The sequence below is a fragment of the Cyanistes caeruleus genome, chromosome 2 (assembly GCF_971803275.1).
Source record: "Cyanistes caeruleus chromosome 2, bCyaCae1.hap1.1, whole genome shotgun sequence".
Taxonomy (NCBI): Eukaryota; Metazoa; Chordata; class Aves; order Passeriformes; family Paridae; genus Cyanistes; species Cyanistes caeruleus.
In genome coordinates, this window is record NC_141702.1 from 111,814,208 (window position 1) to 111,827,416 (window position 13,209).

At 46.2% G+C, this 13,209-nt stretch overlaps 1 protein-coding gene across 4 annotated transcripts in view; it reads right to left on the reverse strand.

The window, feature by feature from the left end:
* The window catches only part of SERTAD2 (SERTA domain containing 2), a 75,524-nt gene that overhangs the window by 17,748 nt on the left and 44,567 nt on the right, over positions 1–13,209 (reverse strand). Inside the window, exon 2 of one of the 4 annotated variants that reach the window (XM_086879231.1) lies at positions 626–784. The exons of 1 other annotated variant lie outside the window; for it this stretch is intronic. The gene's annotated coding sequence lies outside the window, so the exon portion shown is untranslated. Of the gene's footprint in view, positions 1–625; positions 785–13,209 lie in introns of those variants that run through there. 2 more of the 4 variants (XM_086879232.1, XR_015283833.1) reach the window with 2 other exon arrangements.

Sequence of the window (13,209 nt, forward strand, 5' to 3'; positions counted from 1 at the left end):
GTGAGGATTTAAGCCTCAGCTCTGCCCCGGCGGCTGCGATCACGCAGCATTATACAATGGAGGAGGAGGAGAGGAAGGAGGAGAAGGAGGAGGCACCACCAGCCCCGGCTGCCAGCACTTGCCGCCAGCACTGACGACAGGGGCGGCTCCGGCGAGCTCCTCACCCTCCGGCCCGCGTCAAAGCTCCGCCTCGGCCCCGGCCTTCCTCCCCCGCCCCCCCCCCGGCCCCCGCGGCTGCTGCTGCTCCTCCTCCTCCCCCGCTCCGGCTCCCCGCGCTGCCCACGCGTGCCCCGGCCCCGGGCGGGTGGCGCGGCCCCCGCAGCCGCCGCGGCTTCCCCGGGGAGCGCCGGGCCGGCACAAAGGCGGGTGCCAGCGCGCCCCGACCGCAAATATGACAAGTATCCCTGCTATCCGGTGGCGGGGACCCGGCCGGGGCACGGGGCTCTGCCAACCCTGCCCCCTCCCCCTCCCCTCCTCCCCCACTCCCCAGATTGTCCCGCTACAACCCAAAATTCTCCCCCCGCACCTCCGGTCAGCCCCCGGCCTGGCCAAGCAGAGCCGGGCGAGGGGGCGATGTGGAGAAAGCCCGGAGCGCTGCCGGCCGCCCCCCGCCCCGGGACCTCACCTGGGAGCCGAGGGAGGCGGCGGCCCCCGTCCGTGGAATCCTCGCTGCTAATTTGGGCTGTGCAGATACCACCGAAGCACAAAAATGAGGCCAAACGGAGATGTTCGAGCGCGCGAAGACTTGGGGGGAAGGAGGGAAGCGCTCGCCACCAGGCGCTATCTGGAAAGAAGATGATTATTTTAAGTCACCTCAATGACTGTGTTTCCAAAGGGGCTGTAATCCCAGCCGGCGCTGTTAAAGGCGATTCAAACACCTTATAGTTTTGGCTGTAGCCCCAGCAGGCATTTCGGATCGTTCCGGCCTTTCATGTTCCACTAAACCGGTTGTACTTCGGGACAATAAAGCTTTAACACCTAATATAAAGGCGATTATTAGTCATTAATACCACAACTCGTTTAGGTATTATGCTCAAAACGTTCTGTAATGATTTGTGATCAATCAAGATGATGGTTTTGCTAGAAACTAAGTTCCATTTTCAGTTAGAAAACCGAAAAGGAAAAAAAAGGATACTTCTAGAAGAAAGGTTTCCTTACCCTGGAAACTGTATCTGACAAAAATCCACAAAGCAAAAACACCACCAAGTAATTAAAATAGTGAATCTGCCAAAACAAAAGGAGACTAAGTGCTGATTTTATGTATTCTTAAAATTAGAATCGAAAAGGCCCCATCTAATTGATGTTTAAACACCAGGACCAGCACTTGAGCACTCTGCTGAACTCACTAAAAAGGGAGGCAAGGGCATCAGATCTAAGAACTGACGCTTTATTTTGCCGGTTTGGAGGCCTCAGCACACCTTTCCCTTTCCGCCCGTGCTATCAAGCCATTCCTTCGAGGAGATCCAAGCTCTCTCATCCCTTATGGGTGGCACAGAGTTAGCCCTAAACCCATCTGCAAAGCCATTCACGGACAGTTTACTACATTTTGACGAGTGATTCGCGAATTTCCCAGGAGCTGGCAAACATTAAAACCAGAATCTCCCTGGCTGGATACTTTCCAGCAGCAAGGCACTGAAATTTGGTTCTTCTGCCTGGAGAAACAAGTCTCTCCCTGAAATTACCAGCATCACAAGAAAATCACTAAGGAAAAGGTTCAGCTTCTTTAGGGCCTGAGTGATACTTGTTCAGTGGGCTTCTGCCTACTCAAAGGCCACACAGAATATCTGTAATACTTGCACGTTGTTGGCTGGGTTGTTTGGGGGTTGTTTTTTTTTTTTTTTTTCATGCCAGATTCAGTGAATTTCAGGGCCCCATTCCGCCTTCCTTTACACCAGATTTGTAACACAGCGGGATCTGGCCTTGCGCAATTGCGCCGTGGATGCGCCCAGCCGAGCAGCGCCCGCCTTCCGGAGCTCAAAGTCCGCAGCAGCTTTACAGTCCCCGTGCCTGGGTGTGTGCACGCTATCACCGGCACCAGAGGCAGAACCACAAACATTTGCTAAATAAGCAGCTGGGCTCCAGCCCGATATGCACAGCCCTGATCTTGCCATGCTACACTCGGCAGGAAAAAGCCTGAGCCTGTGTCATTCGAGTTTTAAATGCTTCTGACTTCGCTCGGTTGCTCCAATTTTACACCAGCATAAGAAAAAGCTCACCGCCCCTTCTGTTTCCTACTGTAACTCTCCCGAGTCTTTCTTGGCAGGAGTTTATAGCCACGCTGTAACTCAGATTGTGCCTCTGAACACAGCTAGTACAACCTGCATGCACACTCAGAAGCACTCCCAGCTGAGCATAGGTCACGATACGAATCGATATGAATAGAGCTCCTTCCTGTGCTTCATGCACAGCACAGGCTCCGGCGCGGCGGGACGAGGTTGGGCTACACAAGGAGAGTAATCCCGCTGCCGACTGCTCCTCACATGGCCTCACACCTGATTGAGAGAGACCTTTCTGGCCAGGAAAGTCTGCTGTGGAGCTCTGGAGCGGCCTGACCAGAAGGTGTTTTCAAGACCCAAATGCAGTTTGCCCGAACACGTCAGTAAGCGTGGAGAAGCAGCCTGCAACAGAGCCACAAAATGCTGTGCTAGGAAGCGTGCCGGCAGAGCTTTCCAGAGCCTGTGGGAGCAGGAGGGGGGAAAAGCCTGAGCGTCTGCAAGGAGGAGCCACCCAAAATGCATCCCATTTCAGAACCAGGCACGCATGGGCTTCCCAGGGAGCAGTAGCACAGGTTTAGTTGTGCTGCCGTAGCCTTGCCACAGGCCCTTGAGCTGCTCACATGTGAAGATGACACAGTAGAAGAGAAGGAGCTGAGCTGTGTCTTTATGCAGCAGTACCTGACGTGGGCTGCAGGCAAAGCCTGAGTGCAGCCCTGGCTTCGAGCAAGGATGGTCAAAACCTGCCTGATTGAGGCCCGGTCTCATGAAGATCATTCAAAAACCACCCCTGCATTGAAGATAAATAAATGAACAAGGCAATGAATGAACAAACAGAAATCAAAGATTGGGGAGGGGGAAACACACACTGAGCTTCATAAATCAATTTATTAGGAACACTACAGACTGCCAGGTAATCTGCCCATCAACACGTGTGCTAATTAGGAAAGAGTGGCAAAGTTTGGTGTGCTGGAATGTTGGCATCCCTTGCATTTTTCAAAAATAGAGGGAGTGAACTGCTTCCTATGCTTCTAATTGCATCCTTGGCCTTTTCCTCTCTGAATGCAGTACCTATGAATACTATGAGATTTCATCAGTTAATTGTTCCACACAACTTCATTTTCTCCATGGATGTCTTTGCCTTGGTGCATGCAGGAGTTGGCAGGCAAACACCTAATACTGCCCCCCAGAGCAGACAACTTTTTGCAGATAAAGACCCCCTCAGCACTGGTAACTTGGGAAAAGCTAAACAAAGGGCCTGCCTACAGCCAGAGCTGCTTGTTCCACTCGAGCAGCGCTCCTCACAGAGCAGCCAGGCTCTCCTGGGTAAGGAGAAAGCACACTGCAAGCAAAGGCACGATTAAACACTGCACACACCTCGTGCCGTCTCTGTTCAGGCTCAGCGAGGACCTCCCAGAGTAGGGCCCTTCTTGTGCGAGGCTCAGCCACAAATAAAAACAAGTTCCTCAGTAAAAAATTGGGGTGCTGCATTACTGCAGTCTGTACATGAGCAGAGAGGGAGCTGCACCTGGGAGCCAGGCTGCTTTCCTTGGGATTTCAATGGCTTTTTCCTCTTTTTGCCGGTGCAACACTTGTACTCTAACAAGGCTGTCTCATGTGTCCCAAGGCACAGGAGCCAGTAAAAACCAAAGGAAGGAATGCTCCACCCCTTCTCACTCCAGCTTTAGCTCTTTTTTCCCCCCATCATTTTCTGCTTTAGTTCATATTTTTCTCCTTTAATGTTTTTGTAGCAGTAGGAGAAACACCATTCCCTAGAATGCATAATATGCTTAATTATCATTCTCAGTTAGTTCTCCAGGAAAAAAAAAAAACACCCTACAGGAGAAATCAGTTTAATTAATGAGTATGACCAAATGCAGCCTTAGTTCTAATGCAGTATCATATATTATACGTCCAGTTGGGCAGTTGATCTTCTTTGGGTAAAATGAACAGCAATGCAAAAAACGAGCGAGCTCATGAATCAATATTCTGAGTGCAAGTAACCCCTTTTGTATAGTTATTCTAAGCTTCCTACAGATTTTGATGACAGTGTCAGTTCCCAAATACCACTTTTGGCTTTGGTAACACAGGATCAGGCCTGTTCAGTCTAGTAATAGGAAGCTATTGCTTGGCAGTACCAAGGGTTGTGCCACATGGTAAATTTGTTAAGTAATTAAGAAAAGAAAAAAACAACCCTTAACTCCAGGATAGCTCTCAAATAGCCATACCAAATAAAAATCCCCAGTGTGTGCGAACGATGGGAGTAGCAAGGTTTCATCTGAAAGTAAGATTTGGTGATTTAGATGCTTTTTAGAAGGGCTACTCTTCACATACTAAATTATTAAGGAAATATTATGGAACAGGATTATCAGGAAAGAAAAAAAAAGGCAGTGTGCATTAGCTGGCTTAGTCAGAGGAGGTTTTGCTGCATTCCTCATGCACGGAGATGACTCCCTTCCTCTGTAATTCCCTGTGCACTCCCAGTCCTCTGGAGACTGTTGGTGTGCATCATCCTTGCTCCAGCTGAAAGACTGTCCTCTGACAGAGGCTCAGGCTGCCTATCATTGCTGTATATCTCCTCACATCTTTCTGCCTTTTTATAAAAATCTGTGTTCCTTTCCAAATCCCATTCAGGCTGCATCCCCTGAAAGATATGCTTCATTCCTGGCCCAGGCCAGGCTGTTCACACTGGCACTGCCTGTACGGCACACAGGTTCCTAAAACAGCCTCCCCTTCCCAATCCTGCTTCTTGTGACACAGTGAATTGTACTCGGCACTGAGCTGAGTTTTAAACAATTTCAGGCTGCTTTTCTTTCCCTTTCAATGCTCACTCTGCAGTCTCTATCAAAAGCACAAGTCATTCTTTTCGGGAACACTTGGTTACTTTTTTGAAGAGAGGCTATGCTGATGTCCTGATATTCATCTCATACCATGGCCAGTGGATCAAGAGGGAAAAAAAATCTGCAGATAAAACCAAAGCCTGTTTTAGAGCTGAGGAGGGAATACTTCTAATCAAGAAAAACCACAGAAACGGTGGTGAAAAATAGAGAGATGTCCAGTCTTCAGGCCTAATTAACCACTGGTGTAAACAGATGTCGCTGCAATCAAGCCAGAAGACTTCAGGCCACCCACCAGTCTTGAGCACAAACCCAACACGAGCCTGAAAATCTTAACAACGTGGAGCTGTCAAACATGCAAGCCACACACATCTCAGCACAAAGCTTGCCACCACGTCCCCAGTGCTGAGGGACCACCTGCTCCTTGCTCACCAGGAGAGAGCAGCTCCACTGCTCTGGCTTACCCTGAGCAATGCACAGGCTACAACCCTTTCCCTGAAGCAAAGCTACTCCTACAAAGCTCTCTGTGGAGCCACACATTTCTGGAGCACAGATGCCTCCCCCCCACTTTTCCAAAGCACTCTTGAAACCTGAAGGAGGCCTGGGTGCATAGGCAGGTTGGAATATGTTTAGCACTGCTCAACCCTGCTCAGATGCCAAATGCTTGATAGACCAAAATGGGGCCACCAGTGGGGTGACCAGAGGCTTTTAGAAGTGGATCTTCCTGCTCAGATTTGTTGCATTAAAGCATTATACAACAGTTACAACAAGTTTGAGGCTGGGAGGGCACAATCAAAAGGGTGTTGTGGCTACAGTGCTGATGTAGGATGTTACATAGCATTTCAGTATGTTATGCAGGACTTAAACCATGTCACTGGAGTTAAACGTGTTTGTGCCCAGATGTATTACCAGAAAAAAAATAAAAACCAAAACCCAAGCCAACAACAAGCTATTTCAATCCTTATTTATATGAAAACATGAGTTAATACATGGACATCCAAATGAATGCACTCACCTATAGCTGCTTCTTCTGGCTGGAATACAAGCTGTAAAGCACATTAATGCTCCTACGAAGATTTAGGGGCCTGGGCCCTATTGTTTAAAACTACCTTCTACAGCTTCTTAGAACCTCTAGATCCAAAGAATGCTTACCAAGATAGAGGCATATTCAAAGTAATTCAAATTTGCAATGATAAATCCTCTCTCTGACTGTCCCAGGTGCAAAATTCTTTACACACGATGTTTATTTGTACTCCTTTTAGACAAAAGTTTCTGAGGGTCAAATTTTAAGTAAACAGTGAGTGACCTACACCACTTCTTTTAAAAAAAAAAAAAAAAAGCAAAAAGCCAAAACCAACAAACCCCAATAAAACAGAAGTTGAATCTGTAGGGCCAAATTCAGAAGAGGAAGAAAAAAAAAAAAAAAAAAAGGAGCTGGCAGAAAACCTAGCACAAGAACATCAAATGTAGCAGCATTAACTCCCACTGCCATTCTGTTCCTCTACAAATAATTGAAGATCATATAGAACTGAACTCATTGAGTCAGTGCAGTGAATGCACAAATCTTTCTCTTTTAACCCTTCACAAAATGTGTAACTTCTTAGATTTTGTGCAAAGAGGCTATTAAAAAAAAAAAAAAAAAAGACGGAATGAGTACATCAGATGCTTTTAGTGACTATGCCTGTGGTAATGATTCATTTTGTCTTTCTACATTCCCTAGTGCTAGCACGGCTAAGAGTCAGCAGAAGCTCATACTGTATATGCAGGTAAACAGACTGTGGGTGATGTCTGCATTTCTCAACTCTACCTAAAACCACCCCGTAACCATCAGAAATGCATTTTATCTTTCTGAAGAAAAAGGGAACTGCACAAATTTTTTTAGGTTCTCCTCTAGCCTTTTTTTTATGTTCTTTCACTTTAAAAGAAGCTGCTCGTTTATAGTGACCATTAGCCAAAGGCTAAAAGAGGTTTACACCTAATTAGTATTCCCAAGCAAGGATGAAACACTAAATCACTGCAAACCCACCCAGCATTTAGGTCCTACCAACAGGACAAAGAAAAAAAGCTGGAAATCCACCATTTATCATCAGAGCCCCCTTCCTTTCACACCTCTTAATGGTCTCTTTCTTCCTCCCACTGGCTCTGAGGTGCTAATGTCCTTGAAATGTGGCAAGGGTCTAGAACAGGGGAGGGGCAACTCTCCTGCCTGGTCACACCCATATGACATAGCATGTGTGGGCATTTCCGGGGGTGCAAAAGAAAATAGTAGGAAAAAGAAATAAAAGCAAGTAAAAAGATGTCCTGAGCAGGGATGGCATGGAGGTAGGGAAGAAGGTGTTGCATGTGGCATACGGCTCCCTAAAGCCTATGGTGGTTTTCTGTGACCGCCATAAGCAGGTTGCTCAAACGGTAATAATTGTTCCCTTTTATTTTTATTTTAGCCTTCGTGAGGGGGCAAAATAGAGACACAATTGGAGTACAGAGAGGAACAAAGGGAAAGGAGCGGACCCAAGAAACAAGGAAGGAAGAGCTGCATTCCCATTGATGGTGCAGCTACCAAGTCCAGGGTCTTCCCTTGTTTGACCTCTGAACAGCAGACAGGACAAGAAAATAACACGAGGTGTATCACTGAGGCTTTCCCTGCTTCTTCTCCCAGCCACAAACTTTCCCAGCACACGTGGGATGGGCAGAAGGCTCCCAAATCCCTCTCTCACAGAGATCGGCTTTCCTACAGAGGTTGAACTTTACAAACCAGTTTCTATTGGATTCATTTGTAGAAGGGAAGGTGCCAACCACTGAGCCATAGCTGCTGTCTGCAGAGTGAAGTACCTGCCCACCCAGAGCAGCCCGCCCAGGTAGAGCAGAGAGAGGCACCAGCCCTTTAGCAAGAGCTGGGCAGAAAGAGGCACCCTCTGCCAGAGGCTCACAGCAAGGGACAGACCAAGGCAAGGGGGGATGGTTGTCCATCTGCTATCACTCGTGCCCCAGTGCATTTTCTAATCATCCACACGCAGGAGACATTCCTGGTGTGTTTCCTGCTAAGCAAAAAAGTCATAATAAACCCCAGTTACTTTGCTTGCTTACTTACTACCTATAGTAGAGTTAACCTTCACATTAAATATTTTTCTTTTTTCCTCTCAATCTGCTCTTCTGCTAACCTTATTGTACTCTTGCTGGATGTTCAGCCCCTGCCACAAAGAGCAAAAGAAGTTAGGCAGATGTCAAAGTGTTGATAATTTGACTCAGCAGACATACCCAAATACTACTGCCAAGCAGGTCAGCATACAGAAACTTTTTTTTGCTGGCAGTGCTTTTCAAAGGAAACTCTTCCTTCTCTGAGCAGCTGGGAAAGTGTAAGTGCCTGCTCCTTACTTGATTTGTGGGGTTCATAGAAAGACCTGCCCCCAAGAACATCTGTGCATTACTCCTGTCAGCAAAAAGGGACGCCTGGCATTTGATGGGTTTGTTTCTGTTTTAAAACCAGAACAACCTAAACCAAATCACCTCTGTTAGAGAAACATTCATCTCATCCATGAGATATTCAGGTGAAAGACCTCAGCCTCCTAAGATCTTTTTGCTAGCTGCTGCAGCTGATGTGGGCACAATAATGAGAAGAAAAATGCACTTGTTGTTTTGAACTTCACTTTCTTACATTTAGCAAAGATTCCCCTTAAATAAATGGAAGTGAGGAGATCTTGGAATAAGCCTTAGCAAGTTTTAATCACACTTTTTCTTCTTGCAATCGAGCCGTCATTCAGTAGCTAGGTGGTTCTAAATAAAGAACTCTAGTCAACAACAGGAAATAACTCCCACAGAAAAAAAAGGGCAGAATACAAACTCGCAGCAACTCTCGTACATAGCTCACAACGGCCTTTTGTTCCATGCGCATTAAGTCCAAAATCTTTACTTTTCAGAACATGTTCTTACTCCAAGTAATTAAAACTTATTTTTAACTTGTCGCAAGTACAGATCCCTTCCTTGCCTTCCTCCCAAAAACATCATGTTAAGAGTCAGAAAATTACAAACTATTCCCATTTTCCCTCTTTCATTTAGTAAGTATGGACATTCTAGGAATGCCACACGATGACCAGGATTTTAAAATCTACTGATGGTGGGGATTTTATCTTCCTCCCCCCACCCCTTTTTTTTTTGGCAATGGGAGGTGCATTGTTGTGTTCTCAGCTGCAGTTTACATCCTTCACAATGTTCAAAAACCACTGCCTGTTCAGAAAGTACAAAGCACCTGGTCTGTGGGAGGGGGATAGAGGAGAAACCACACATCTCTAGCCACTTATTAAAAACTCTGGCTAGTATCTATAATAATCAGCTTTTAAATTATACAACACATCACACACAACGGGCCAATGACTGAGCACAGGCACCAAGCACAACATCGAAAAATGCACAACCAAAATCCCTTAAAGAATACTCTGGTTGATTCCATCTGGCTTTGAAAAAGTGTGGTTTTAGTGTGCCAAGGGGGGAATTTTAAGATGGCTGCTGCTTGTTGGCTGCTGTGGATAGGTCTCTGCAGGAGGTAGGAGAGCTTCTTTAGGAACGTTGCTATCACTTGTGGCAAGTATCTTCTGGAACACAAACACAGATATAGCAGATTTTAGTGGCCAGCTGATTCCAGCATCTCTCCATCAAATCACCTGACATGGCTCTGTCACACTGCAACTGAACTGCAAAAACAATTTCCATTCTAGAAATAGAATGACTTCTAGAAATAGAATAGAATTGAATTATACAGCTGCAAGAACCAGGGTTACAGTTCCAGGCTGGATTTTTGTCTCTGGAATATGTGCACTGGCTCAGTGTGCATGTGTGTGTACTGTGTGTTCATGTGCACATGCAGCCATCAAAAGTTTACACAAAGAGTAAATCACATTTGCTTCCTAATGCACAATAAACACACAGGCTAAAGCAACTCCACATTCAAATCTAGCCCCAAATGGGTGGTTGTGTTTTGAAGTCCTCAACAGTGGGTTCAAACCTAATCTTGCAATTATAGCCTTTTCTTGTTTAGAAAATAGATGTCACTGCTGACAAATTCAGACTCCTTCTGAACCTTCAGAAAGGGACAGAAATTGACAAGGTAAAGTATCCCAGAGCAGCTGTCCCACTGTTTCCCAGCTCTCACCCATGAGGTTAAATACTACAGCGATTTCACTGGGACCAGCACACTTTAAAAGATGTAGTCTCTGTCTTTTTCTCTCTCTCGCTGAATGATATTTCTGCCCACATGCACTGACACATACCGTGTCTAACAAGGCTGTGATTCATTTTCAGTTCTAGTCATGCTCACAAGTGATGCAGTGCACTAGCTGTGCCTTCAGGATCTGCGTAATTTAGCTTCATTTTCTCTGCCCCCACCCTGCATTAAGTGAAGTTCCAACAAAGCCAAGTCATCACCCACCAACTCCCCCTCCCACCTGCTTGGGGGATGTGTACAGCAGGAATCTGAATAATAATAATAATAAAATTAAATTAGTTTTTTTAGAAAGAGAGAGGAGGGGATGAGAGCTTGAGAAATATCATGAATTGTTAGAAAGCTTTCTAACAGTGAATAATGTGAGTGAATAATGATAATGGGATGTATACTACCAGATCACTGAAGCAGCTGTATCAGTCCTGAATCATCTCCCCATACACGTTAAAAGCAGCGCTGTGTCTTGCATCGTGAATATCCTGCAAGTTCATGCTAAAAAGTGATTGACAGTAAACCTGAATCCCTGATTTATTAAGGCAGGCATCTCCTCAGCCTCTCCCACGGTAGCCTCGTGGTGACCATTCGCTGGTCCCCTGCCCCTTGCAGTCACTTGGACCAGACGCGAATGTCAGCGGGAGCCGTCAGCACGTCCCAACTGCAAACCTCCTGCACTCAGTGGCCACCATCCATCACGAATTACACACGGTGGTTTTGTGATACAAATTACAAGCTGCTTCTGAGCTAAACTCCATGTATTTGAGGCATGAGGCCAAGCTTGAACAAAGTGAAAGACAGGCTTTTTATTTGATAAATCTCATTATCTCGCTGGCATTCAAAATTCATCTCAGACACAGAAATGCATCACAAAGTAGTTCTCTAGTTACTTGGAAGAGCCAAAATGCTTTAACGTGTAAGTTAAAAGGTGTTTACACACCCACCACACTAACATTTCTAGCTCTCCTCCACCTTCAACCTGGAACTATGTTTTGATGGAACAGAAAACTTGATTTTCTAAAGAAAAACAAGTAAATCACATTTTTTCAGCAAAGATCCCTAGACAAAAGTGAGTCACTGAAGACTCCTTCAAGCAGATCTTAGTGATCTGCATTACTTCCTTAATCCCTGGCCAATGACACAGGATAAAAGGATTTAGCACCAAAAGCTAGAAGGCACTTCAGCACTACAGGTGTAATACTGAGATGGTCCTTGTCACCACAGATTTACAATTAACTAAATGAACACATATCGCCTTTCTTCCTTTACATCTATGTGGTGGGAGCTTTGTGTACGTCAGGCAGAGCCTTCCAAGCTAAGCAGCCTTTCCTATTGCTGACCCCCTCCATCCATGACCAACGTGAGCATGCCAGAGTCGAGATTAAATTCCCCACTTGCTGTACAGATCCGTCTCCCTCCATTCCTCACTCCCCAAGTGCTGACTCAGTTTGACCGTGCAGCTCACCAGTCCACTTGCTGGCACATCCCACTTCAGGTCCTGAGAAAGAATCCAAGAGGGCACAGAATTTTGGGCTACTAAAGGCTTGTCCAAGCCTAATGGTTGGGAGAGATATATTTTGTCTCTCTGCCTTCCCGTCAACATCCTCTTTTCTGCCAGGACGAGCCTGGGCTGATCAGGAGCTGAAGAAATACGTTTCCGCATAGTTATTTGTTCCTGATCCATTCTCCACCTCAGAAGCCCCCAGCTACACCAAAGGAATGAAGGAGTGACATCCAGAGAAGGGCTGATCTACTTTTCTGATATGCAACACACATGACTATGAAGGAACCAGGTCATCCCATGAGGCTGGTATCATGAAGGGCTCTGGGAGCTCTGAAACATTTGGAGGATAATTCCTGGGGCTGGACACTCGTTGGGAGTAACGGGTCAGGCAAGGAAAGGAGCGGACTGTCATTTCAGCAGAAGGGCTACTGCCTCATTTTGCAAATTGAAGAAATGAAGCACAGGGAAACTACGGCCTGGCTTATTGTGGAAATGAAAGTCAAGGCCGTGTGTTTTGATTTCCTGAGCTCTCCACACAAGTCCAGCCCTCCTCATCCACGAAGTCATGCTGTAAACATCCTCAGGGCAGGGCCTACACCTCTCATTTGCTTTATGTTTGTGGCTTCCAATCTTCCACAGTTTGCAGATCCCTTCACGCTTTCCAATAGGGCTGTGCACTTAAACCTGCTGACAATAGGCTTGGCTTCCCTGGCTTTCCTGCACATCTTGCACGTAGCTCGTGGATCCTCGTGAGTCTGTTCTCTGTGGCCCTCTGCAGATTCCTAGACCCCTCTCTTCCTACTAATCCCTACACACCACAAGAGCCAGCAGCAGGCATTTTCAAACTGGCCCTAACTTCATCTAGCTGCCCTAATTTGAGACAAAAGCACAGAGCTTCCCTGTCATTTCAGCATTTCCCATCTCAAGGTATGGGAGCTGTTGATCTCCCACATGAAAATGCATTATGCTGTCAGCCCAGCCTAAGGGCTGTTATTTAATTTACTTGAGGAGGTAAGTGAAAGCCCCTTCATGCAAATGCTTACAATGTGATCTGGAAAACAGCAGGCGTAATTAGATAAAATGGCAGCAAAGCCCACCAGGGAAATAATGTTAATTCATGAGGATTTTCCTCTCTACCTCCCTCTCAGCAAGGTTTGAAGCCAAGGAGGGGAAGAAAAAAAATAAAAGAAAAAAACAGAATGCTCCTCAACGATCTATCAAGTAGGAAAACAGGACAGCAACCAGTGGGGTCATCTAGAAGATGCCTCTGCATGACACCCCTAGCAGGACTGGCAGCTCATGCTCCTAAGTGATGCAGCACTGAAAGCAAAAATTGCTCTGTCACTCTCATAAATTAATCTGAGTAGAGACATAACGAGCCATCACCCCTAAATTTCACATCATCTCCTGACCAAGGCCTAGCCAGGCCATGGAGATTTGTCACATGGG